This window comes from Macaca mulatta, chromosome 3, assembly GCF_049350105.2.
Source record: "Macaca mulatta isolate MMU2019108-1 chromosome 3, T2T-MMU8v2.0, whole genome shotgun sequence".
Classification (NCBI taxonomy): Eukaryota; Metazoa; Chordata; class Mammalia; order Primates; family Cercopithecidae; genus Macaca; species Macaca mulatta.
In genome coordinates this window covers 6,310,154-6,337,376 of record NC_133408.1, presented here as the reverse complement: position 1 = coordinate 6,337,376, position 27,223 = coordinate 6,310,154, and the positions used below count along the sequence as shown (strand labels likewise).

Below are 27,223 nucleotides of genomic sequence, written 5' to 3'. Positions count from 1 at the left end.
GGAGCCATCGTACACCTGGAAGAGTAAGAGAGTTGACACGCCCAGGCAGCCTTTGGTGGGGGGTGGCAACTGGTGGTGATCCTGTGCCCTCCCGCGTCCCAGCAAGACCCAGCCCAGATGTCCACAGCAGGGATCAGCTCCAGAACATACTCGGGGTTTGGGCTTCCCTCCTCGGTCTCACTTCTTCCCAGGCCCTGAGATCACTTTCCCACACAAACGATATGCAGCTCTGCTCTTTTCAGAGGATCTGCTTTGTGGGGGGAATCCAAACTAAGTCCCCTCAAACATAACAGAAAATGTTACTCTCCCAGCTTCGTTTCTCCCCTGCCCCATCTTCACATCTCAGCAAATGGAACTAATGGCAGCAGTAGCCTGTCTGGAGCGGCCACTGGGAAGACGGCTGCAGTGGTGGAGATACAGCCAGGGTTGCACACTCTGCAGGGCTGGTGGGAGCCAGGAACAGGTGGGAGCCCAGCCACAGCTCCAGAACCAAGCATCCCTGTGCTCTTGGAGGCCTGGGAAGCTCCTACCCCTGCAGTCTCAGAAGTGCCTGCTCCTGCTGTCTGGCCTTTCGCCTCTACGGTTGCCTGTTCCAGTGAGGAGCAAAGTTGTGGCAGAGCCTGGGAGCTGTCACAACCCAGCTGGGTGTGTGCGTGCTCGGGGCGGTGCTGGGTGTGTGCATGCTTGGGGTGGTGCTGACCTGACAGCCCCGTGCAGCCTCATCCCTTTAGGAACTTTGAGCATCACCAAGCTTTGGAGGGAGGCGAGGCGGGGATGAGGGCGCCTTGGCGTGGGCCTGCAGGCACCCCTCGGCACAAACAGCCCGGGGGCCCTGGATGCTATGTTGATGGCAGAAAGCAGACAGGTTCCTGGGCAGAATGGGGTGGCCCCTGGTAAAACCCCACCTTCAAGCCAGGGACAGCCTAAAGCCTGGGGGCTGGGCTGCCAGTTCTGGGTGGAGTCCGCAGCTCTGAGTGAGAAGTTACGGTGTTTTTTTCCAGGCCTGCCCATGGCCACTCAAGGACCAATCAGCACGCACTTCCTCCCTTCTGAGCCCATAAAAACCCCCGGACTTACCCAGACTCACGTAGATGTCCGGACTACCAGCTGCCGAAAGGAGCGACCCACTTTGGGTCTCCTCGACTCATTTGAATGACCTTCCTGTGAAAAGGAGCTATCCACTTTGGGTCTCCTGAAAGCTTGTTCTGTCACTCAGTGAAGCTCCTCTCCACCTTGCTCAGCCTCCAGTTGTCTGCATGCCTCATTCTTTCTGCACACCGGACAAGAACTCGGGACCCGCTGAATGGCAGGACAGAAAGAGCCATAATACAAACAGGGCTGAAACACCTGCCCCCGCTCACCACTGTGGGTGATGAGAAGGAGAAAAGAGCTGTGGCCCTTCGGGGAGCCCAGACCTACTGTAGCAGGACAAGCCGCAGACAAAACTCCTCAGACACCAGATTAAAGAAGGAAGAGGTTTTTATTCGGCCGGCAGCGCCTGCAGACTCACATCTTAAGAGCCGAGCTCCCCGAAGACAGAGTTCCTGGCCCTTTTAAGGGCTTACAACTCTAAGAGGTTCCACGTGAAAGGGTCGTGATAGATTGGGAGCACATGTGGTTAGAGGGGGGGTTAATCTTTTAACCCCAGGCCTGGTCATCAGTAGCACCAGCTTGTCTTGCCACTGACTTCATTCCTGTTTTTCAACTTTTACTTCCTCCTCCTCTGAGACAGGAGACAGAGAAATGGCTTCTCTCCTCACTAGGAGCTCTCCAAGCTCGGGCTGTGACACCCTTTTTGGGGCTCTGCAGTTCCTGGTGTCTCCAAGCTTCCAGGTGCCACTGTGTTGCCCTCATCCAGGTGTGGGTGCCCGCAGTGGAAGCCACATGCAGTACATCTGGTCCAGCTGCAGCTTAGCACAGAGCTGGCACCTGTGCTGGCACCTGGAGCTGCCTGCCCAGCCGCAGCAGCTGGCATGCCTGGCCATGCACAGTGGCTGGATGCCCCCACCATATACCCCTTACTGCTCCATGCCTGGCTCACCCGTGTTAGATGTGGGATCTGGGCTGATAGCGTGAGCCAAGCACAGGCTGCCGGGCCGAGTGGGTGGGACAAGTCCAGTGGGTGCAAGCAATACTCAGACAGAAGGTGTCACTGACCACAGAGGTTTCCAGCTGGCGAGGTGACACCCCAAGGATCCCGTGACAGAACCACATCTGCCCCATGTCTCATGTCAATCTTAACTCCTCATACTTTACCTTGTCCTGCAGGGTCCATCTATCAGCAAGATCTACCAGCTCTGGCTTCAAAATAGTCCCCAGATCTGTCCACCTTTCTCCGTTCTCTTTTCTCCATCAGGATAACATAGTCCAAGCCACGACCATCGCAACAGACTCCTAATTTGTGCCCCTTTCTTCCATTCTCAGCCCCAATAATCCTTCCTCCACCAGGCAGCCAGAGTGGCCTCTTGGAGAGGTAAACAGTAGCATATCTGTGCCCCACTCAATGCCTTCCAATGGTGAGCCATCGAAAGCCTGCTCAGCTCTGAGACTGTTGCACCCTCTCATGGAAAGTTCAACAAGAATGGGCGCAGGTTGGACATGTCAAGCTTACTGTTTATGACATACTTCCAAAACCCTCTTAAAGAGAATATCCTGAACATATTCTGCTGCAGAAAACACGCAGCTCCATCACCTGCCTTTACTCACTTTTTTACAGTGTTTTCTGTTTCTGCTATATTATTACTCTCTGGTCTTTTTATCAATAATCACTTATACAGAATACAGACTGGGAGGATTTCTCAAAGGGAGGTCCTGACCATCTGCAGGGCTGCTGTAGTTTGATGTGTGTTCCTCTAAATCTCATGCTGATTGTAATCTCCAGTGTTGGAGGTGTTTTGGTCATGGGGGCAGATCCCTCATGGCTTGGTGATGTCCCTGTGACAGCGAATGAGTACTCATGAGATCTGGTTGTGAGATCTTGTTTGCTGTCTCTCTCATACCACGTGACATGCCTGCTCCCACTTCATCTTCTTCCATGAGTAAAAGCTCCCTGAGGCCCTGCCAGAAGCTGAGCAGATGCCGGCACCAAGTCTGTACAGTCTGCAGAATTACGAGCCAATTAAACCTCTTTTCTTTATAAATTGCCCAGTCTCAAGCATTCCTTTATAGCAATGCAAGAACAGCCTAACACAGGGGCCAATGCTGCCCCCTACACCATATCCTTCCCGAGTCCCCTACTACCTCCACTGCCCCTGTGAGGGTTGCACGGCTGCATTTGGCATCTGCACATGGGATCCACTGCATAAGAAGGAGCTGCCATTCATCTGAACACCACAAACAGGCCATGGCAGGATTCCTCACATCCTCTGCACCTTCACACTGCATTACTGGCAGTGATTCTCCAAGGCACCCACTCACAGAAAGGGGCCCTGTGTGATCCTCAAGCACCCGGAGTCACCCAGTCCTTTTTCCTCAGTTTATGGGTACACCAGCCTGTCTGAAGCCCAGACAGTCCACAGGCATCCAGGGCTTAACAGGTCACTGCTCAAACTCGTCATGATGATGCCCATTCTGTAAATGAGAAAATGGAGGGAGAGGATAAAGAGCTGGCTTAAGGTCTCAACCGTTGTTCACTGTTGAGTGCAAGACTGCACGCCATAGCCCTTGACACCACAGCTGCTTTCTCCCGCTCTGTGCTAGGAAGCCACAGCTGTCCATCCCCCAGGATACTGACCTACACCAGTGCATGTGACTGCTCCCACATGAGACACTGCCTCCCTCAGGAGTCACTGTGCTTCAAAGGACACGTACACTTGCACACGCCACACAAGCTCACACATGCATTCACAACACACACAACACGCATGCACACACAACACATGCATTCACAACACACAACATGCATGCGCCCACAACACATGCATTCACAACACACACAGCATGCATGCGCACACAACACATGCATTCACAACACACACAGCATGCATGCGCACACAACACATGCATTCACAACACACACAGCATGCATGCGCACACAACACATGCATTCACAACACACACAGCATGCATGCGCACACAACACATGCATTCACAACACACACAACATGCATGCGCACACAACACATGCATTCACAACACACACAGCATGCATGCGCACACAACACATGCATTCACAACACACACAGCAAGCATGCGCACACAACACATGCATTCACAACACACACAACACGCATGCGCACACAACACATGCATTCATAACACACACAACACGCATGCGCACACAACACATGCATTCACAACACACACAACACGCATGCACACACAACACATGCATTCACAACACACACAACACGCATGCACACACGACACATGCATTCACAACACACAACATGCATGCGCACACAACACATGCATTCACAACACACACAACACACATGCACACACAACACATGCATTCACAACACACACAACACGCATGCACACACAACACATGCATTCACAACACACAACATGCATGCACACACAACACATGCATTCACAACACACAACATGCATGCACACACAACACATGCATTCACAACACACACAGCATGCATGCGCACACAACACATGCATTCACAACACACACAACATGCATGCGCACACAACACATGCATTCACAACACACACAACATGCATGCACACACAACACATGCATTCATAACACACACAACACGCATGCGCACACAACACATGCATTCACAACACACAACATGCATGCACACACAACACATGCATTCACAACACACACAACACACATGCACACACAACGCATGCATTCACAACACATACAACATGTATGCACACACAACACATGCATTCACAACACACATACACACACAACACATGCATTCACAACACACACAACACGCATGCACACACAACACATGCATTCATAACACACACAACACGCATGCACACACAACACATGCACAGCATACATGCATGCTTGTACACACACCACACATCATACATGCACATGCACAACACAAGCATGACCCCAATACACAGCACATATGCACACATGCGCATACATGCATGCCCTCAGCACACGCACACACACACACACACACACACACACACACACCCCACAGAGGTTTTGTGCTTATGCTTATGACCCAGGGACTATTCAAGTGCATGCGGGGTCAGTGGAATTTCTCCTGGCCACCTGCCCTCCTTCCAGCTCCCACGGCTTCCTCTCTACTCTCTGGAAAGCAGCTGTGGCGTCAAGGGCTATGGCGTGCAGTCCTGCACTCAACAATGAACAATGGCGAGACCTTAGGCCAGTTCTTTATCCTCTCCCTCCATTTCTCATTTACAAAATGGGCATCTTCATGACGAGTCTGCAGTAAAAAATTCGCGCGATGTTGGTAAGACCCTCAGTGCACTTCAACACGGGCGTGCTTGCTCCTTCAGCGATGGACGCTGGTGGAGCGTGTCAGATCCCACTTCACAGGGCAGGTCTCAGGGAATGGGTGCTGCGGGCACCCCGGGTTGGAGCCAGATTCCCAAGGCAGAGTGCTCCTGGGCTATTGCTTTACTGATGAGCGCAAACCCCGGGACAGGAGGGAGGGACGGGGGTGGAGGGAGGCTGCTGAGAGGCCGATCGTCAGTGTGGACTCTGCAACAGCCTGTGTGATCCCAGGAAGCCTTATAAACCTCTCGGGAGCATCCCTTGGAGAGTACACGCTCCCACCCCACCCAGTCCTCAAAGAAGGTCACACTGTGTGGGAGTGGCTCTAAGGAGGACCCTGCGTGGTACACCCTTATTTCCAAATCAAATCATCATCCCTGTAGAGCCCTCTGGCTCTCTTTCCTTTGTTTTCCTTCTTCTCTTGACTCCTGTTACCTCCACATTTTTCAACTCTTATGGGGAAAGTTTGGGCTTTTGAGGATACTGTTAGCCTAAAAAGCATCCTTTCATTCTGCCAGATAAATTGACCACACTCAGCATGCCGGGTTCCATCTGCAGAGCCACTCACGCTCCCGGCCGGGTTCCACGCCCAGCAATGTCACTGCTGCTGCCATGTATTCTGTTGCTATCGTTCCCGTGGTTGTCAGCACCGTGTTGTGTTGCTGTTTGTGGTGGTGGTGGTGGTGGTGGTGGTGGTGGTGATGAGGTTTCAGTCCTGGGATCACTGAAAAACCCAGAATTCTTCAGATCCAGAGCGTGCTAGAATTTGGAACAACTGAGTCTGCCATATCCCCTTGTTCCCCACAGTACCTAGCATATGCCTGACACACCGTGAATGAGGATTCATTGAGCAATGCCCCTGAGGGATAAATATCATTAAATTGGAAGCAAATAAAAAACGGTAGCAGACATCCAACTCACCTATTTATGGGTAACTCCCAGGCATGGGACTGGAAAGTCCCCAATTCCCGTGACATGCAGAGTCTGCACCATGAGGAACTGGACAGAGCAGGGAGTTTAATGCGTCGGATGCTGCCCAGCAGGCCGCATCCTGCTTGGTGTGGGTGAGTGACATTTGCCACTGGGACTTTTCTTGACCCGGATGTCTTCAAACATTCCACGGTGGGGATGGCTGCTTTTGATTTCCCTTATGGCTTCAGCCTGGATTAAACCCGGGTGGGGGTTGTTATCTGCACAGGGAGCCAAGAGTGTGGGGCCACAGTCAGAGACTGCGCAAGGAATTGGAAGTTCCCTGGCCATCGACTGTGGGTTGTGGCTTGCATGGATGGGCTGGCCTGGATGTGGCCCTCCCTTGTGCCACAGCTCCCCAACCTCTGCCGAAGGAAGTCAGATTCACAGGGGCATTTTTTTTTTTTTGTCTTGTCTCATTTATTGCTGAATTCCTGCGCCCTAGACCAGTGTCTGGCTAGCGCATGTTGCATAAGTCATTCAATCAATCAGTCAGTCAACTGGAGACTTAGATAAGAATTAAGCAGATCCAAATGCTTGGCTGCCTACTTAATATTGCAGAATTAATCCAAACTGGGTTTTACTGTATTCATTTTGGACATCTCTATGTAGTCTCTCTGTCTCTCTCTCTCTTTCTCTCTCTACCCTCTGCCACCCCTCTCAGAAAAACAAAAACGCTACCCATTCACTTCTTGAATTATAGAAGGATATGGGCATTGGGGGGGAAAATTCCCCAAAGCTTATAAATTTCTTCCTGTTCCAGTACCGCCATCTCCAAACCTCTCACTGGGCGCAAAAAACCAAAATTTAAACTTGTGTCTGCATATGAAACCTCTCAAAACCAAAAAGAGAAAACAAGGATTTTTCCCTCTCTATATTTTGAAATTGGCTCAGAAAGGAGTTTGAGAAAATCTTGTCCATCTGCTGCCCAGCCTTCACTCTGCTGGGCATAGCTCAGTCAGGGTTTCATGAAGCTGAAGAAATAATGGAAAGGCACAGAAAACCTCATCCCAACCCACACCGCTAAGCATTTTCCAAAACAGCACTCTTGCCAAATGGGCTTTTGGCTTTATCCACTCGAACAACTTTCTTGCTCACTGCTCAGAGGAGGCGTTTTGGCAGGGAAAGGAATGCATGGTGCGAGTCTGACATTCCATTCCAGTGGAGACACAGGGTAAGAGACAGGTGACGTTACCTAGTGTCCTCTGTGCAGATTGTTCCTCCTGCCACACACTCATCCTCCTGTCAGCCGGTTCCGCCAGGCAGCTGCCCCTCTGCCCCACACCGCCAGCTGCTTACTGATGGATTCATTTCACAGATGTGTGTGTTTAGGGCGTGCGGTCTGCCAGGCACTGGGGTAAGTGCTTGATGTATATGAACTCTACACAACCTACAAAGTCGGTATTACTGTTCTGCCTATTTTACAGATGAGTAAGCTGAGGTCCAAGTCAGGGACCTTGCCCAAGACCACACGGCTGGGAGATGTCAGAGCCAGGATCCCTCCCAGGGCCTTTTGGCTGCAGCTGTGGGCTTCACCCACACATGGTGCTCTTCCTCCTGTGGCCCACACCTGCCTGTATCTCGCCCTTCCGGAGCCCAGGTGGCCACAGAGCTGACCTGACCAACCCTCCTCCTGAAAAGGAGTTGGAAGACGGTCTCCAGAACCCACCCCAGCCCACCTGGGGCCTTCCAGAACCCATTCCCTTCCATTTGTCATTTCAACTGGAGGGCAAGGGCTCTCAGAGATGCTTCTGGCTACTGGAGGCCAATACACATGTGTCAAAGAGCCAGTATGTGCCAGGTTCCACCACAGCAAGTGTTCTTGGCATGCTAGAAAATCTTGGATAACTCCCTCCCTGTCCCTTGCTTCAGTCCGAGGACTGTTGAAAGACGAAGCTGGGGGTGGGAACCACCGAGGATTTTCTGAGCACACTGGAAAACCTGAAGGTCGGCCTGGGGTCTCGTGGCGGACATTCAAGAAGGTGCAGGGTCCCGTGTCCCCAGTTTTACTGCTGTTGGTCACCACTAACATTTGCTTTGTGGGCCATTTCAATATTTGTTTGGTTATAAATGCCCACATAAGTAGCTCTCGGCCCCAGGGCATCATGACCTTGGAAGCACTTGGTGCTCAGTGTTGGAAAGCAAACCAGAGAAGATGGCCAGTGACATCTTCATGTGGAGAAAAGAGAAGGGGAGGATACATCTGGGGCATTTCTGGAAAGAAAGCAGCATGGGAAAAAGAGAGCTCCACTTCCCGATTATAAGCAGGGACTTGAGACTCGGCAGCATGACCTCTGCAGGTGACCTCACCTGGGAAAGAAAGGACGTGGCTTGAATCAGTTGTTTGCAACCTTGTCTCTCCCCCATAAAACTTCTCCATCCAAAGAAATCTTACTCAGAAAACTGTCTCAGACCTGCCTATGGGAGGATTCCCTCGCTGGCCAGAAAGTATAGGACCAATGCCCGCTGGAGATTGTACCATTTGTTTCTCCCTCTCACCCATGCCCAGATACCCATAGGGTGCCCAACCTCTGCCCTATGGGGATCCTTGCAGTCCCAGCAGCCCAGAAACCCCCATCCAGGTGCCAGGGTCAGAGGTGCAGGAATGTGTCACAGACACCTGGTGACGTGGCCGAGACAATGGCCAGGTTGCCTCTGCTATGAGGCAGTGTGGGCTCTTACATCATTATGCGTTCCCCAGGACAGAAATGAGGGGCTGGGGCTGACCCCCAGATACAATTGTCGTGTTTACTTCCTGGGTCAGCCATAACAAAGTACCACAAGCTGGGGGTGCTTAAATGACAGGAAGGTACTCTCCCAGCTGGGGGTCCAGCATCTAGGTGTGGGCAGGGCTGTCCCTCCTGAGGCTTCCAGGGAGAATCAGCTCCCGGCCCTCCAAGCTTCTGGTGGTTGCTGGCGATCAAAAAGCCTCATTGGGGTCCCTCAGGGGTGGAAGGTGCTGCTCAACAGATAGCAGGACCTGCCTCCCATGGTTCCCCTACTCTCCCCAGGAGGAAGAGGGGTCATGAAAGTGGGCTCCCATGAGTGGCCCCCCAAGTGCCAAGCCTTGGGCGCCATGCTTGTGCAGGACAGTGCATTTCCTCTTGTTGATCTATGAGGGAGGGATGACATGCCCAATTTACAAACTGAGGTCCCAAGAAGCCAAGAAATTTTACTCAAAGTCCCACAGTTAGGCAGAATTGCTCTAAGCTTATTTGACTTCCAAGTCCTTGTTCTTCCTGCAGGAATGTACTCTCTCAGCTGGAGGTCCAGCATCAAGGTGTGGGCAGGGCTGGTCCCTCCTGAGGCTTGGAGGGAGCACCAGCTCCTGGCCCCCCCAGCTTCTGGTGGTTGCTGGCAATCTCTGGTGTCCGTTGTCTTGTACAGGCATCCTTCTGGCTCTGCCATCATCTTCACACGGTTTTCTCCGTATGTGTGCATGTGTGTACGTCTGTGTCTATATCCAGATTTCTTCTTTTTCCTAAGGACACCAGTCATAATTGATTAGGGGCCTACTCTACTGAGCATGATCTCATCTTAATTAACTATATCTGCAATTACCCTATCCTTAAATCAGGTCACATATGGAGATTCTAGGAATTAGGACTTTAACATGGATTTGGGGGGGACACGATTCAATCCGTAACGATTCTTTTGTGTGTGTGCGTGTGTGTGTGTGTGTGTGTGTGTGAGACAGAGTCTCACTCTAGGCTGGAGTGCAGTGGTGTGATCTCGGCTCACTGCAACCTCCGCCTCCTGGGTTCAAGCAATTCTCCTGCCTCAGCCTCCCTAGTAGCTGGGATTACCGGCATGCGCCACCACGCCCAGCTAATTTTGGTATTTTTAGTAGAGATGGGGTTTCACTATGTCGGCCAGGATGGTCTCCATCTCTAGACCTTGTAATCCACCCGCCTAAGCCTCCCAAAGTGCTGGGATTACAGGCATGAGCCACTTCGCCCAGCCCACAACAATTCTTAATCAACAGGTAAGGCACGTGTAAGTGAGGCATGAGTCCCAACTTCGTTATCTCATTCGAGGAACGAAGGAGCTGGGCTGCTGCTTCTCTTCTTTCATATGTGTTGCAAAGCAAGAAGCTTCATTTCCAACTAAAGCAGGACTCCCACCATCTCTCCTGGCTGGGAATGGAGCATCCAGACTTTTGCTGCAGCTGATCTGAGAATAAAAGTGATACTCCTGGACTATGAACTCCACCCCTTTCCCAGGAGAAAGCAAAATGGTGTGTTGAGTGGAGTGTCAGGGGCTCTTCAAGCCTTCAGGGGAATTTGGCCATGCCTTTCTCTTTAGAAGCCCAATGTTGGAAACTGGTAGAAGGGGTGTTCCCTGGGGGAAAGGAGTGAGCACCTGAGCACCGCACTGGGCCGTAGCCCTGCGCCTCCCTCACTGTGCCTTGTAAACCTCTGCAGGCTCCTGGAGCACACAAGGTGCCATTGCCTCCAAGAGCACGTGCATGCCTTGGGGAAAGCACTTCTAAGCACCCATCACATAGAATACGGCCACCTGCCCCTGGAAGCTCAAAGGGCCTCACTGGGTTCCCTCAGGGGTAGAAGGTGATGCTCAACAGATAGCAGCACCTGCCTCCCAGGGCTCCCCCACACCCCCCAGTAGGAAGAGGGGTCATGAAAGTGGGCTCCCATGGATGGCCCCCCAAGTGCCAAGCCCTGGGTGCCATGCCTATGCGGGAGAGTGTATTTCCTCTTGTTTATCTGTGAGGGAAGGATGACATGCCCAGTTTACAGAAGAGGAAACTGAGGTCCCAAGAAGCCAAGAAATTTTGCTCAAAGTCCGAAAGCCAGACAGGATTGCTCTAAGCCTTATTTGACTTCCAAGTCCTTGTTCTTCCTATAGCGCCAACCTACCATGTATCATATGATGCTGAATGCATTTCCTCCTCCAGAGGTTGATCAAAACTAAATCAGGAAATCAGTGGTGCCTACAGAAACCGGTGTTTACGATTCACATCTTTCAAGGCAAGAATGGGAAGCAAATGCTTCTGGGGGATCGTGATGACATGGAGGTGAATTCCTCCAGCAACTGTGATTGTGGAGTTACTGCATGGTGAGATAAGTAAGGGAGGGCATCTGAGTTAAAAATAAACATTAAAAAATGCTCCCGAACACAGTTTGGAGATTGAAGGCATACAGGAAACTGGGACGCTGATCAAGCCCCAGTGGGACAGACTATTCCGAAGGAAGCCCCGAGGAGAAGCATGACTCCACCTGCCCCCTTCTGCCGGAGGAGTAGAGGCACCCTGGCAGCTTCACTCGTCCAGGCTGGATGGAGACATAAATGTTTCCTGCACCAAAGCATTCAGAGCTAGGTTAGCAAAGTACAGACAAGAAGAAAGGACAGCAGTCACAAAACTGATCTTTCTAGCTCTTCCTTAGATCTCAAAGTGAGCTCAGTAGCAACTGGGGTAAAGTACGCACTCCTACTTCAGCAAGGACGAATCATAAGATGACCCCATCCCATCACCGAGTCCCCTCATTTTCCGCTTTTCTCTCACTGGCTCCCCAATCCCAAGTGTACCTCTGCTTCAACATCCACCCCTCCTCGCTTCTGCCTTTAGCTCCTACCTGAGTGGATCCTGTCGGGCCTGTGAACCCCTCAGCCACAGGTGCTGTTTCTCCAGGGCCCTTCATGGGTTCCTGGGCTTTCCAGGGCTCCTCATGCCCTAAGCCTACTGAGGACAAGCCTCCAGGAGCTAACTGCAGACAGTGCTCCAGGCACTCCGGGTAGACAAGGTATTATGGTCTCTGTCCAGTACCACAGGTCATGAGGCTGAGACAGTTTCACCAAGTTCAAGGACAGGCACTGATGATTTGCTTCGGTTACCCTATGAGATTTAAATGACAGGTTCATGTGGCTACTCTCATTTTTTCCCTTCCCCTTCCCCTTCCCCTTTCCTTTCCTTTCCTTTCCTTTCCAAGACAGGGGTTTGCTCTGTCACCCAGGCTGGAGTGCAGCAGTGCCATCTTGACTCATTGAAGCCTCAATCTCCTAGGCTCAGGTGATCCTCCCACCACAGCCTCCCAAGTAGCTGGGATTATACGTGTGTACCACCAAGCCTGGCTACTTTTTTGTATTTTTCATAGAGCCAGGGTCTCACTATGTTGTCCAGGCTGGTCTCGAACTCCTGAACTCAAGCAATCCACCCACCTCAGGCTCACAAATTGCTGAGATTACAGGCATGAGCCACAGCTGATTTTTTTGTTTTCTTTTCTTTCTTTCTTTTTTTTTTTTTTTTTTTTTTTTTTTGAGTCTCACTGTGTTGCTCAGGCTGAGTGCATTGGTGTAATCATGGCTCACTGTAGCCTTGACCTCCGGGGCTCAGGTGACCCTCCTGCCTCAGCCTTCTGAGTAGATGGGATTACAGGCATGTGCCACCATGCCTGGCTTTATTATTATTATTATTATTTATATAGATCTTGAACTCCTGGACTCAAGCAAACTACCCACCTCAGCCTCCCAAAGTGCTGGTATTACAGGTGCGAACCACCGTGCCCAGCTCCCATCCTCATTTATTCTGCAAATATGAGGAATTGTCCAGGAAGCCCTCCCTGCCTACTCATGAGGTGAGGCCAGATTCTGCCACCTGCAAGACCCACTCAGCTCTGTGCACAGCGCCACACCAGGCACACTGGAGCTGCCCAAGACTGTTGTCAGCCTATCTGCTTCCATGGAAGCAACCGGAGAGAAGAGTGAGAAATGAAAGTCAAAAAGTTGTGTGGTGAGGTGGGGTGGGGGATCCTTTCCTGCAGGACATGAGAAAACTGGATGGTGAATGGCAGCGTTTGAGGAGGACCATATGTAGGCACTTGTCTTTTTGTATCTATGTCAAAAAAAAAAACGTAATTTTAAGAAAGAAATTGAGGTGTATCATTTTAAAAGTCAGAAACTTTCATCAAACTCTACCTCTGCTATCTACGAGGTATTTGCAACTCTGAACAAATTATTTCACTTATATAAACCTTTATTTCCTCCACCCATAAACTTGAGATAATAAGTCTTGTTTCCCTCACCTCAAAAGATTGCTGGATGAGCCTATTATATTGGGAATTAAATGTAGGTTTGGTTTTTTCTGGTGAAGTATAAAGCACTATAAAAATGCAGGGTATTTATTCTTGCCCTATGGTAAAGAGAAAATTAGAGTAATTAGTGCTATTATACTCATATTCTACTCCTAGCTTTTGTGAAAGATTTAGTGTAGATTATATAAACTCTTAAAAAGCTTTATTGTATATTGATCAACAAAATGTCTGTTTAAAATATGTGATTCCTGAGAAAGTAATATGTTTATTAAAACCAAATAAATGCATCCATTTATAAATGTAAAATACATTTTTACATAAATGTATAAAAGCATCCAAAGTCTACCATTTTCAAGGGACTATTGCAAGGATCCAAGGGCATCGTGAGGCTGGAAGCCTCCTTGAACTCTGAAAAGCAATTCACGTATTAGCTGTGGCTGCTATTATGATTAGTGCAAGCTGCAGGCAGCAGCATGGCCAGCCCTGAGTCCACCAGAGGGAGATGAATCACACCACCAGAGGCTCAGGGGAGAGATAGGCTGTGAAGGGACAGCGGGACAATTGCCGTGAAAGGGAGGACGATGGCAGAGAAGGGAGCAGATGGGCATGGGGTTGGGGGAGCCACAGGGACAGACAGCATGGAGGGACCCCAGCAGAGAGTGGCAGAGTGGCACTCAGAGAGACCCTCGCTGCCCGTAGTGGATACCGTTTCCCTCCCTCAAAAGACAAGGAGCACCCGAGCAGGGAAGGCGAGCCCCCAGGAGCACCCAGCCAAGCACTAGTCAGGAACTGGAACCAGCTGCTGAGGCTCCCGCTCTAGGGGCACTGACAAGCCATGAGGCTGTACATCCTAGGTATTTACCCACCTCACTTCCTGGTCTTCAAGACTGCAGCTGCCAAAACCTTGTCATCGTGCTATGAGTGTTTTCAAGGGATTCAGCTCTACTAGTTTAATGCAAAGACAGTGTCACATTTATATCCTGGAACCCATCCAGATGCTCCGGAGGCCAGAACACCCCGCCAGGAGAGGATAATGAAGCAGGTGACACCTACGAGGGTTGCAGGCCCAGCTGACAACCCCCAACCCCCAGCCTGAGTTGGCAATTTTTGGACATATTCCTCAGCTTGGGGGCAGAAGAGGCCGCTAGGGGCCCCCTGAGGTGCTGTTGTCTTCTGAAAGCTCCCTCGTTCTGGTTGTGCTGAGCAGGGAGGTCAAAGCCTCTTACTCCAAAAAGTCAGCAGATCATTAGTCTAATTAGCATAATAAAGCTGGCATTTTCACATGGCTCTGAGCCCAGAGTTAAAGTAGCCTACAGTTGTGCAGGTTGTGGACTGCACAATCCAAGGGTTCTCATTCCCATGGACTTGCTAGACATGGTACCCCCCCACGGGCTGTTTAGTGTCCAACTTATTTAACCCCGAGCAGGGTCTGGAAGTTAGGGACCTACAGGCTCTGGTGGTGTAGGGAGGAAAATGGGCACACCTGCTGGTGAAGACTGCGGGAAGTCAGTGTTTAGGGAGGAAAGAAAATCAACAGGAACCGTTGAATACGGGTTTATTCCACTTTGTTCTCCAGGATTTTCATTCCTTGGCCACTTGCTTCCGGGAATTTATTCCCTTGTCTGAAAACACCATATCTCCGTTGTTCCTTGAAAACAAAGAACAGAAACATAAGAGAAATCCTTTCATTACCTGGTACAGGGCTACCCATGGACACAACAAGGGGCTTGTAGGAGCAAACAATGGGGGATTCATTGACCCCACTGAAAGAAATGTGCACAAGCAGGCGAACCAACCCACATCTTTCTCTGTTTGTTTGTTTGTTTTGCTTTTGCAATATTCTAGCCAGGAAAAAAGCAAGTTTGATTCACAGGAGGAAAAAGCAGTTGGAGACTTAACTTATGCAAACTGATGTGATATTTGCACCAATATTCTAAAAAGCAGCCCCGTGCATGCTGACCCCTGCCCACACAAGAAAGGAGGCCTAGAAAAAGTGACCATTCGCCATGAAACGGGCAAGGAGAGTTTCTAAGATGATACCTGGTTACAAACCAGCCCAAGCTTCACCTCAATGTTCTTTTCAACTGTTTCCACCGTTCTGAAGGTGGATGGCAGACAAAACCCTGGCCAGTCTCTGCAGCCATGTAGACAAAAACTACAGGCTCAAGCAAAAGGGCTGGTGCTCAGTGAGAACTGCCCAACTGTCCCCAGCTCTCCCAAACCCCCTTGGTCCATTAAGCAACTGGGAAGTGGAGAAAAATATTTGCAGACACAATGTGGTCTGAGGTTGATACATTCTTATCTAGGGTAGATTCATCTTGGATAAACAGACACTGTTCATTTTCCTCAGACACAAGGCATTTCATGCAGCTTCAATGACAGAGCTGCTGCTGCTCCAAGTGGGGGTACGTGGAGAGGGACATGCAGAACAGTCACGTCCCCCCTTCTGCAAGCTAACTGGTGCTGCTTCTCAGAAAGGTTACCATCCCTGGGAGACACTGCAGCGTCCCCTGTGAAAAGCGACCTCACTCTCCCAACATGACTCCAAATGCTCAAAGACCGTGTGGGCGGATCAGGGCAGCCCCTCCCTGCCGCTGCTGCAGAGCGGAACGAGCTTCTCCTTCATTCTAAGATTCAACAACTACTCATTGAGCATTTAACCAGTTTCTGCCAGTAGCCAGTTGTGCCTCAGTTTCCTCATCTGTAAGGGGTGACAGTTGTTAGATCTGCCTTGCATGATGTTGCAAAGATTCAATGAGCTGATACTGTAGCTGCTTAGAGGAAGCCCAGTCAACATGGGGCTGTCACGGAGATTCAGTGAGCTGATACTGTAGCTGCTTAGAGGAAGCCCCACTCAACATGGGGCTGTGGTGAAGATTCAATGAACTGATACTCTAACTGCTTAGAAGAAGCCAGGTAAACGTGGGGCTGTCATAGAGATTCAATGAGCTGATACTGTAGCTGCTTAGAAGAAGCCTGGTCAACATGGGGCTGTCACGGAGATTCAGTGAGCTGATACTGTAGCTGCTTAGAGGAAGCCCCACTCAACATGGGGCTGTGGTGAAGATTCAATGAACTGATACTCTAACTGCTTAGAAGAAGCCAGGTAAACGTGGGGCTGTCATAGAGATTCAATGAGCTGATACTGTAGCTGCTTAGAAGAAGCCTGGTCAACATGGGGCTGTCATGGAGATTCAATGAGCTGATACTGTAGCTGCTTAGAGGAAGTCTGGCTCAACATGGGGCGCATGCACTGTCAGCCTCTATGACCACCTGCGGCGTCCAAAGGCCCTTGTGCCACAAGGTCAGAGCATGGGATGTCATGGGACAGAATTCCAAGGATTAATCCGTGAGTCTCCATTGCCCTCCATATGCTTTCCTTCATGGCATCCCAGTGGCTCCTCTTAGGAGGAAATGAGAAGCAAAGGCTACAGGTGCTCACATCGAGTGTTCTTGGAAAAGCTGTCAGCCTGAGCGCCAGGGAGATAATTCCAGATGTGGGCACCACTGGGATTGGTTTTCTCCTCCCTCCTGGTGGAGATGGAGAGCAGAGGATGCAGGTGGGGTGGTGGGGTGAGGACCAGGAGGACAGTGAGTGTTTGAGAAAAACCTGCCAGGGTTGATGAGCCCTCCCTCAGTCAAGTAGTCTTGGGGAAACTGAGTCAGTGTCCAGGGGTTCTGCTTCTGGCTGACTTCACGGGACCACCAGCCAAAAGCAGCCAGCCATTGTCTCAGAAAATGTCCAATGGCACTGGACGGTCACCCGCCCTCTAGAGCACAGGTCGGGGCTGGGGAACTTGACGAGCAGACTGGGACAGCCGGCGACCAGTCATACACCTCAGGGGTAGCAGCGTGACACAGCACCTGTCCTGGAGGTGCTTGGGGCAGGACCAAGTGAAAGCCTTCGTGAGCACAGTGGGGCTGGTGTGAGAGCAGATGCAATGCGGTTTATGGCTAACGAGCCATCAAGAGATACTGACGTGTATGGGTGTGCTGTATATGTGTCTGTATGTGATAGTATGTGATGTGTTTGTGTGATATGTAGTGTGTATTGTGTGTGTAGCATTGCATGTGCAATGTGTATGCCATGTGTGGTGTGCAAAGTGTGTGCCATATGTGTGGTGTGTGTGATGTGTGTGTGGTGTGTGGCATGTGTGTCCTGTGTGCTGTTTGCGTGTGTGATGTGTGGTATGTAGTGTTGCGTGGTGAGGGAGTATATATGATGTGTGTGTGGTGTGCGATGTGAGTGTGTGATGTGTGGTGTGTAGTGTGGTGTGGTGGAGTGTATATGGTGTGTGTGGTGTGCGATGTGTGTGTCTGGATGTGTGATGTGTGGTGTGTAGTGTTGTGTGGTGAGGGAGTGTACATGGTGTGTGTGATGTGCAATGTGTGTGTGTGTTTCTGGGTGTGTGATGTGTGGTGTGTAGTGTTGTGTGGTGAGGGAGTATATGTGTGTGTGGTGTGCGATGTGTGCGTCTGAGTGTGTGATGTATGGTGTTTAGTGTGGTGTGGTGAGGGAGTGTATATAATGTGTGTGTAGTGTGCGATGTGTATCTGAGTGTGTGATGTGTGGTGTGTAGTGTGGTGTGGTGAGGGAGTCTATACGATATGTGTGTGGTGTGCAATGTGTGTGTCTGGGTGTGTGACGTGTGGTGTGTAGTGTGGTGTGGTGGAGTGTATATGGTGTGTGTGGTGTGTGATGTATGTGTCTGGGTGTGTGATGTGTGGTATGTAGTGTCGCATGGTGAGGGAGTATATATGATGTGTGTGTGGTGTGCAATGTGTGTGTCTGAGTGTGTGATGTGTGGTGTGTAGTGTTGTGTGGTGAGGGAGTATACATGATGTGTGTGTGGTGTGCAATGTGTGTGTGTGTTTCTGGGTGTGTGATGTGTGGTATGTAGTGGTGTGTGGTGAGGGAGTATATGTGTGTGTGGTGTGCGATGTGTGTGCCTGAGTGTGTGATGTGTGGTGTTTAGTGTGATGTGGTGAGGGAGTGTATATGATGTGTGTGGTGTGCGATGTGTGTGTCTGAGAGTGTGATGTGTGCTGTGTAATGTTGTGTGGTAAGGGAGTGTATATGATGTGTGTGTCTGAGCGTATGATGTGTGCTGTGTGGTGCGGTATGGTGAGGGAGTGTATATGATGTGTGTGTCTGGGTGTGTGATGTGTGGTGTTTAGTGTGGTGTGGTGAGGGAATGTATATGATGTGTGTGTCTGGGTGTGTGATGTGTGGTGTTTAGTGTGGTATGGTGAGGGAGTGTATATGATGTGTGTGTCTGAGTGTGTGATGTGTGATGTGTGGTGTTTAGTGTGGTATGGTGAGGGAGTGTATATGATGTGTGTGTCTGAGTGTGTGATGTGTGATGTGTGGTGTTTAGTGTGGTATGGTGAGGGAGTGTATATGATGTGTGTGTCTGAGTGTGTGATGTGTGGTGTTTAGTGTGGTGTGGTGAGGGAGTGTATATGATGTGTGTGTCTGAGTGTGTGATGTGTGATGTGTGGTGTTTAGTGTGGTATGGTGAGGGAGTGTATATGATGTGTGTGTCTGAGTGTGTGATGTGTGGTGTTTAGTGTGGTGTGGTGAGGGAGTGTATATGATGTGTGTGTCTGAGTGTGTGATGTGTGATGTGTGGTGTTTAGTGTGGTATGGTGAGGGAGTGTATATGATGTGTGTGTCTGAGTGTGTGATGTGTGGTGTTTAGTGTGGTGTGGTGAGGGAGTGTATATGATGTGTGTGTGGTGTGCGATGTGTGTGTCTGAGTGTGTGATGTGTGGTGTGGTATGGTGAGGGAGTGTATATGATGTGTGTGTGGTGTGCGATGTGTGTCTCTGAGTGTGTGATGTGTGGTGTGTGGTGTGGTATGGTGAGGAAGTGTATATGATGTGTGTGTCTGAGTGTGTGATGTGTGGTGTGTGGTGTGTGGTGTGGTATGGTGAGGAAGTGTATATGATGTGTGTGTCTGGGTGTGTGATGTGTGGTGTGCGATGTGTGTGTCTGAGAGTGTGATGTGTGGTGTGTAGTGTTGTGTGGTGAGGGAGTGTATATGATGTGTGTGTGATGTGTGCTTGTGTGTGTGGAGGTTGAGTGTGTCTGCGTGTGTGTGTGTGATGGGGGAGAATGGGGTCTCTGGGCCTGGGGTGGTCAGGGAAGCCCTCCTGTGTGCACCAGGACCTGGTGAGGCTTCTCCAGCAGGAGGAGAAATGGAACCTGATATGAGCAGCTGCTGGGAAAAAAGCCCAAGACGACTTACAATGCATCTGTGGAGCACAAGTCAGGGCCTGGAAGAATGGAGGACGCCATTGCGTGAGTAACTGAGCCTGAGAGCCCGTTTCCTCATTTGTCGGGTGGTCACAATGAAGATAGCTTTGGGCTGTTGTGGGTTAGGAGAACCTGACTGCTGTAGCTGTCACATCTGCTACCCAGAAGAGCTCCGAAGAGTTGCTGTTGAAGCCCCTGATGATACTGTTCATCCATCGTACCCTGCAATATCATTATTTTAATATTGTAAGCTATGAATGCAGTAAAATATTTTATTCAAGTATTGAAATCATCTAAGCTTCCTATTCCCTAGAGATGCACGAATAACAGAGCTCTGATGCTTAAGTTTGTATAGGATTTTACATTTTGCAAAATACTCTCAAATACAAAATCATCTCATGTCAGTTACTTTCCCCTGCCACTGCCAGTTAGTCTCTGGCTAGTGATGTAACCCTTTTGTACCCCAGATTCTTTATCTGTTAAAATGAGGTTGATAGGAGGGTTAGATGACTTAGTAAAGGTAAGGCGTTGGCATTTGTATACAGTAAGTGCTCAATAAATGTTAGTCAGCAACAATAAATGTTGCTCTCTCTGGGTAAGTTCTCTGCTTTGCCTGAGATGCTTGGTCCTGGGGTTCCAGAGTCAGTCATCCTCATTGATAGAAGACAGATGTGAAAGTGGGCCTGAGAACATGCAAAGGACATAAAAAGGAAGAAAGGGGAGAGAAAGGGAGGGAGAGAAGGAGAGAAAGAAGGGAAGAGAGAAGGGAGAGAGAGAGATTGAGATTGAAGGCTAGCGAGGCCATGTGCAGAAAAGATAGCCAAGATCACCAAACCAGGCATGGCCCCATATACATGCAATTTCCATTTTCCTTTTCTGTTTTCTTTTCTGGCAGAATGTACAAGCATATGGAAGTCAAGACCTAAGCCCAGCATCTTCCTGTGTTCTCTCTGGCTGGAGTGACGATTGAAGATCATTTAACCTGAATGTCCACATTGAGATCTGCTCATACTAACAGCACTTTCAGAATTGTATATATTAATAACCCAATTTTTTATAGATATGGTAGCACAAAATACTAAATATGAAAAGTAGGTGTATTAGTCTGTTCTCATGCTGCTGTAAGGACATATCCGAGACTGAGTAATTTATAAAGGAAGGAGGCTTAATTGACTCACAGTTATGCAGGACTAGGGAGGCCTCAGGAAACTTAGAAGGGGAAGCAAACACTTCCTTCTTCACATGGCGCAGCAAGGAGAAGAATGGGTGCTCAGAGAAGGGGAAGTCCCTGATAAAACCATCAGCTCTCGTGAGAACTCACTCATGAGAGTGAGAACAGGATGGGGGAAACTGCCCCCATGATTCAGTTTTCTCTACCTGGTCCTTCCCATGACACGTGGGGATTATGGGAACTATAATTCCAGATGAGATTTGGGAGGGGACACAGCCAGACCATATCGGTCGTGGGGATTATGGGAACTATAATTCCAGATGAGGTTTGGGTGGGGACACAGCCAGACCATATCAGTAGGCATAGGAAGAAATAAGTGGACTTAAAAGAATTATGCCTTAGAAAAACAAAATACCCTGTGAATCAACTGGGTTTACATGAACAAATAAAAGAGGAGCTACACAAAATCCTATGTATTTAGTGACAAAAAGACAATGAAAAAAATTGTATTTTCAGTCTTCTGTCCCAAATCAGAAGTTTTAGTGCCTGTTCATTTGAAAATGACTTTTTAAAACCCATGAAGTTATTTTTAATGGGAGTCTTATTTATTAAAGATTCTTCTTGCTATCTGCAGATCCCAAACAAGATTCTTCGGTGTCCTCAGCTTGTTCGTCTCCCTTTCCTTGGTAGACTTTTCTCTTGGTCTGTACTTGAAGTGCCTCCTGCCAAGTAGGAAATGAAGAGTCAGTCCATGTGCCGGGCTCAGGCCCTGGCGTTTTAGTGGCTTAATGGATGGCTTGGCACAACTAGGGAGCAATGGTATCTCCCACCCCTGAGATGGACACTGTTGCACTCAGAGTGGCCAGCAGGGTGTGGGTTGACCCTAGTAGCACATTAAGCTCAGTTCAGAGTGGCAGGAACTTCAGCCACCAGGAGAATGTGCAAGGGCCACCCAAACTGTAGGACAAGCTAGGAATCCAGTAAAGAAGAGGTCCCTGGCAGTCCCTTTGGAATCCCTGTGACTCCTTCTTTCATTCATTCCTTCATTCATTCAACAAATAGCTGTTGAGCACTTGTGACATGCCAACTTCTGTTTTGGGCATTCAAGATACATCAGTAAACAAAACAGGCAAAGATTGATTGCTGCCTTCATGGAGCTTATGTGCTGGGGAGGGAGGTATGCAGGGAGACAGGGCACAGTGAGATCGTGAACGTCCACAGCAAACACAGTGAGTCATCCATTTGTGTGGTTTGTTATAAAATGATTACAGCTGTGGAAGGAAGGAAGCAGGGAAAGAGGAAGAGAGGGAGGGAGAGAGAAATGGAGAGAAAGAAGGGATGAAGGAGGGAAGAAAGGAAAGAGAAAGAAAGAAAGGAAGGAAGGAAGGAAGAAAAGAAAGAAAGAAAGAGAGGAAGGAAGGAAGGAGAAAAGAAAAGGAAAGGAAAGAAAGAAAACAGGGAGGGGGAAAGGAAGAGAAGAAAGGGAAAGAAAGGAAAGGAAAAAAGGAAGGCAGGCAGGCAAACAGGCAGGTAGAAAGAAGGAAGGGAAAAAGGAAAGAAGAAAATCAAAACTACAGGGGACAGTAAGAGTCAGGGAGTGCCTGGGCCAAGGTAGGGGGAAGGGGCCTGGCTGTGACTGGAAACGGGAAGTGCTCTCTGGGCAAGGACTTGAGGAAGTGTGAGAGTGTTCCTCCTGGAGCTGTCTAGCGTGTAAGCTTCCAGGTAGAAGTAACTGACTGCAAGGAGGCCTTAAGGGTAGAGGCATGTGAGCATTCCCCAGAGTCACAGTGAGGCTGGAGGCCTGAGGGGCTGGAGCAGAACAGGTTGCAGTGGGAGAGCAAGGGGGCTTGTGGACCACAGAGGGCCTCAAGGACCACTGTAACATGCAGTCCCATGAGAACCATTGCAGGCTTTTAAACAAAGGAGCGACACTCTGTGCCATATTTTAACAAGATCACTGGAGCCGCTGGGCAGAGAACAGACCATGAGGACAAGGGCAGAGGCCAGAGAACTGCTGGAGGTTGCAGCAGGTGAGGGAGGATGGGAGCTGGGGCCAGGTGGCCGTGGAGAGGTGAGGAACGGTTGGTCAGTTTCTGGTAAAGGTTGAAGGTAGATCCAGCATGACTCCTGATGGCTGGATGTGTGGTGTGAGAAAAAGAGTCAAGGGTGTCTCCAAACTGTGGTCTGAACAGCAAGAGGGACAGATGGGCTATGTGGCTGAGGTGAGGAGGATGGCAGGTAGGAATGAGAGGGGATGACAGAGCAGGAATTCCATGTGGATGCTGTAGAATCTGAGATGGATGTGAGGAAGCCCAGTGGACTATCAAACAGGCAGAGGGTAAAGAGTGGTGGGCATTCAGGAGAGGTCTGAGCTGGAACTAACACAGATGAGATACTTTGAGTCATGATTGAAATGTGGGTGAGATCCCCAGAGATCCCCAGAGATCAACAATGACGGGGCGCAGGAGAGAACCAGGGACTGCACCCTGGCATCTCCAGCACTAACAGGTGGAGGAGAAGAGGAGGAACCCATGAAAGAACCTGAGAAGGAGGGATTCAGAGGAAAGAGAAAAACCAAGAGAAAGACATTGCAGAAATCAAGAGAATGGAGTTTGAGTGGTCAGCACTGCATCAAATATTGCCAAGGGTTCAGGTCAGATGGGGACTAGGGTGTGAAGATTATTCCAAGTTTTATTTAAGAACTAATATAAAATATTCCATTCTGGAGTTTGCAGCCAACTTTTTTTTTTTTTTTTTTTTTTTTTTTTTTTTTTTTTGAGACAGTCTTGCTCTGTCGCCCAGGCTGGAGTGCAGTGGTGCGATCTCGGCTCACTACAACCTCTGCCTCCTGGGTTCAAACGATTCTCCTGCCTCAGCCTCCCGAGTAGCTGGGACTAGAGGTGCGCGGCACCATGCCCAGCTAATTTTTGTGTTTATAGTAGAGACAGGGTTTCACCATGTTGGCCAGGATGGTCTCGATATCTTGACCTCGTGATGCGCCTGCCTCGGCCTCTCAAAGTGCTGGGATTATAGGTGTGAGCCACCGCGCCCATCCCAAAGTCCTTCCTTGGGTTATGGAAGCTTATTCCCATCTTGGTTTCCATCAAGTTCGATGTCCAATGTGGTGGCAGCTGAGACTTGAGGATATGACCTTATGTGTTTACCTCTGAGCTTTGCGTACAAAATACCCCAGCTGAAGGTCCCTCACAGAGTTTGGAAAATGAAAACACTATGACCATCACATTCCCAAGCAGAAGGAAAGGCAAGTTCATGAGTCAAATCACCACATTCATAAACAGAAAGCCACCAGGCTTCAAGAAGAGAGAAGGCAGGGTTGTTCCCATTTCATGGGACATTGTTACTGTTCTACTGTTCATCTCTATAAAGTACAGATACATTCAAGTATTTTTTTCAACGCAAATAAAAGTTCTTTTCTTAAATGAAAATAATCTAAAAATAGCGATAAAGCATAAAAGAAACGTGCTGCCCTCAAATTCTTCCTGATGTTATACCATGGATCTGTTTCTCCAGGGCTGGAATCCAGTGTTTCCACCCAGCAGGGGCAAATTCCTTCACTTCCCTGGGTGTCGATGGTCTCACTTGTAGGTTGGGGATAACACCCACAGTCCTTAAGAATTTTGAGATTAAGTGGTTTGTGGCTGGTAAACAGTAATGAGGATAACAGTGATTACCTGGCTTTAAACAAACTTCCGCAGGAGGGAAGTTTTTACCAAGGTTCCTTCCCTTGTCAGAAAGCTCCAAAGGCTGAATGGTGGGCGTCCCAGCTCCCAATTCCCCACCCTGATAAAACCCTGGCGTGCCCACCCCGACTCTCCCAAGTGACTCCAAAGAGAATGTTACCCACAGGAAAGCAACTGGCTCCCAGATCTGTAGAAGGAGACCTTTCGACCTTTTCTCATCATCACGCAAGGGATTGAGGCTCTTTGCAGGATATGGATGACTCAAGGGAACTAATAGGAACAGTGTCGTTGTGTGGTTCCAGTCCCATGTCTGCAGTTCAAAAATGAATGGCTGCAATCGCATTGTGTACACAGGCCTACATCCTCTTCTCTGCTCTGGGGAGAATAATAAAGGCTTGTCAAGTGCTTTCTTCTCTACCCTGGAATCAGCCTCCACCCACCTGAAAGGGAGGGAAGAGGAGGAGCCCTAACCTTCCAGAAGAAAAAGCAAACAAATTTCACCCTCCAAACCCAACCCAACCCAACCCAGCCCTGGGAAGACAGGTTCCATTTGTGTGGCTCAGCACAGAGGGACACCACCCCAGCCTCCTCCGGTTTAAGTTTATGTAAAAAGAGTTTAAAAATATGTCTGAACCTATATTACATCACCATCAGGAATAGTAATTAGTATTAATTAAAATAATACCTAGTGACTAGGGCTTAAAACGTGCCAGCTTTATGTAAGGTGATTGACATGTATTCCCACTTAATTTCACAAGTATCTGATGAACTGGGCTCTATCTCCCATTTAACAGAGGAAGAAGCCAAGGTGTGAAGAGTGGATATGGCGTGCTGGGGAGCACACAGCTGGCGAATCCTGAGTGACAATGCAATCCTTGGGGTGACCTCCCTTCCCCCTCCCTGTTAAGCCCTCTCCCACTCCCCACCCCCCACCTCTACTTCATCACACACCAGCCCCTCCCACACCCAGGACAGATTATTTTTCTGTTTTCCTTCCCCTTTCCCCCTCTCATTCTTACCCTGCTTCTCCAACTCAAAGAGTTAGTTACAGCCGGGCATGGTGGCTCTCACCTGTAATCCCAGCACTTTGGGAGGTCAAGGTAGGTGTACTGCCTGAGCTCCGGAGTTCGAGACCAGCCCGGGAAACATGGTGAAACCCCGTCTCTACTAAAATACAAAAAATTAGCCAGGCTTGGCAGCGTGCACTTGTAATTCCAGCTACTCAGGAGGCTGAGGCAGGAGAATGGCTTGAACCTGAGAAGCGGAGGTTGCAGTGAGCCAAGATTGTGCCACTGCACTCCAGCCTGAGCAACAGACCGAGACTCCATCTCCAAAGAAAAAAGAAAAAAAAAAAGGTTAGTTGAAATAATCTGAAGTATTCATTCTCAGTTGTTTTGTGGTTTTGTCATTTTAGATCACATCTTATTTCAAGATTCCTTTCTTAATAATTGCATCAAGCTTTTTCATCATATTACCAACAATAACTTAGATTCAATTTTGTGTTGCAGTCATGTGCTGCATAATGGCGTTTTGGTTAACACAATCCCCCTGCATATACCACTGTGGTTCCATAAGTTTATACTGATGCTAAAAAATTATATCACCTAGTGATATTATAGCCATCATAATGTCATAGCTCAATGTGTTACTCATGTGTCTGTGGTGATGCCAGTCATATAAAGGTATAGCACACACAGGGCCGGGCACAGTGGCTCATGCCTGTAATCCCAGCAATCTGGGAGCACTGTAGGTAGGCAGATCACCTGAGGTCAGGAGTTTGAGACCAGCCTGGAAAACACGGTGAAACCCTGTCTCTACTAAAAAAAAAAAAATTATCTATCTATCTATCTATCTATCTATCTATCTATCTATCTATCTATCTAGGCTGGGCATGGTGGCGGGCAACTGTAATTCCAGCTACTCAGGAGGCTGAGGCAGGAGAATTGCTTGAACCTGGGAGGCGGAGTTTGCAGTGAGCCGAGATCATGCCACTGCACTATAGCCTGGGCGACAAAGTGAAACTCCATCTTAAAGAAGAAAAAAATAAAATTAAATAAAAGTATAGCACATACAATTATATATAGCACGTAATACTTGGTAATAATAATAAACAACCATTTTGCTGTTTTATGGATTTGCTATACTTCTAATCATTATTTTAGAGTGAGTGTACTCCTTCCAATTATAAAAAAAGTTAACTGTAAACAGCCTCGTGCAGGTCCTCCAGGAGGTATCCGGAAGCAGGCGTTGTTATCACAGGAGACGTTATTGCCCTGAAGACCTTCCAGTGGGACAAGATGTGTAGGTGGAAGACAGTGACACTGAGAATCCTGACCCATGTAGGCTTAGGCTAATGTGTGTATGTGTCTTAGTCTTTAACAAAACCATTTACAAAGTAAATAAACAAAATAAAAAATTTTTAAAATGGAAAAAAGTTTATAGAATTAGGATGTAAAGAAAATATTTCTGTACAGCTGTATAATGTTTGTATTTTAAGTTATGATTATAAAAGTCAAAGTTAATAATAAAGTGTATAAAGTATAAGTTATAGTCAACTAAAATTAATTATTGAAGAAAATTTTTAAATATATTTAGTGTAACCTAAGTGTGTAGTGCTTATAA

At 48.8% G+C, this 27,223-nt stretch overlaps 2 long non-coding RNA genes across 2 annotated transcripts; both read right to left on the bottom strand.

Moving 5' to 3' along the window:
- Window positions 1–9,559: 9,559 nt before the first annotated feature.
- Window positions 9,560–12,261, bottom strand: LOC144339650 (uncharacterized). Its single transcript, XR_013414906.1, has 2 exons — window positions 11,299–12,261; window positions 9,560–9,902 (listed from the first exon to the last, which is right to left on the bottom strand). It is a non-coding gene; the product is annotated as an uncharacterized LOC144339650 (long non-coding RNA).
- A 9,113-nt stretch (window positions 12,262–21,374) lies between these two features.
- Window positions 21,375–26,630, bottom strand: LOC114676701 (uncharacterized). Its single transcript, XR_003727762.2, has 3 exons — window positions 25,673–26,630; window positions 24,766–24,976; window positions 21,375–21,622 (listed from the first exon to the last, which is right to left on the bottom strand). It is a non-coding gene; the product is annotated as an uncharacterized LOC114676701 (long non-coding RNA).
- Window positions 26,631–27,223: the final 593 nt, after the last annotated feature.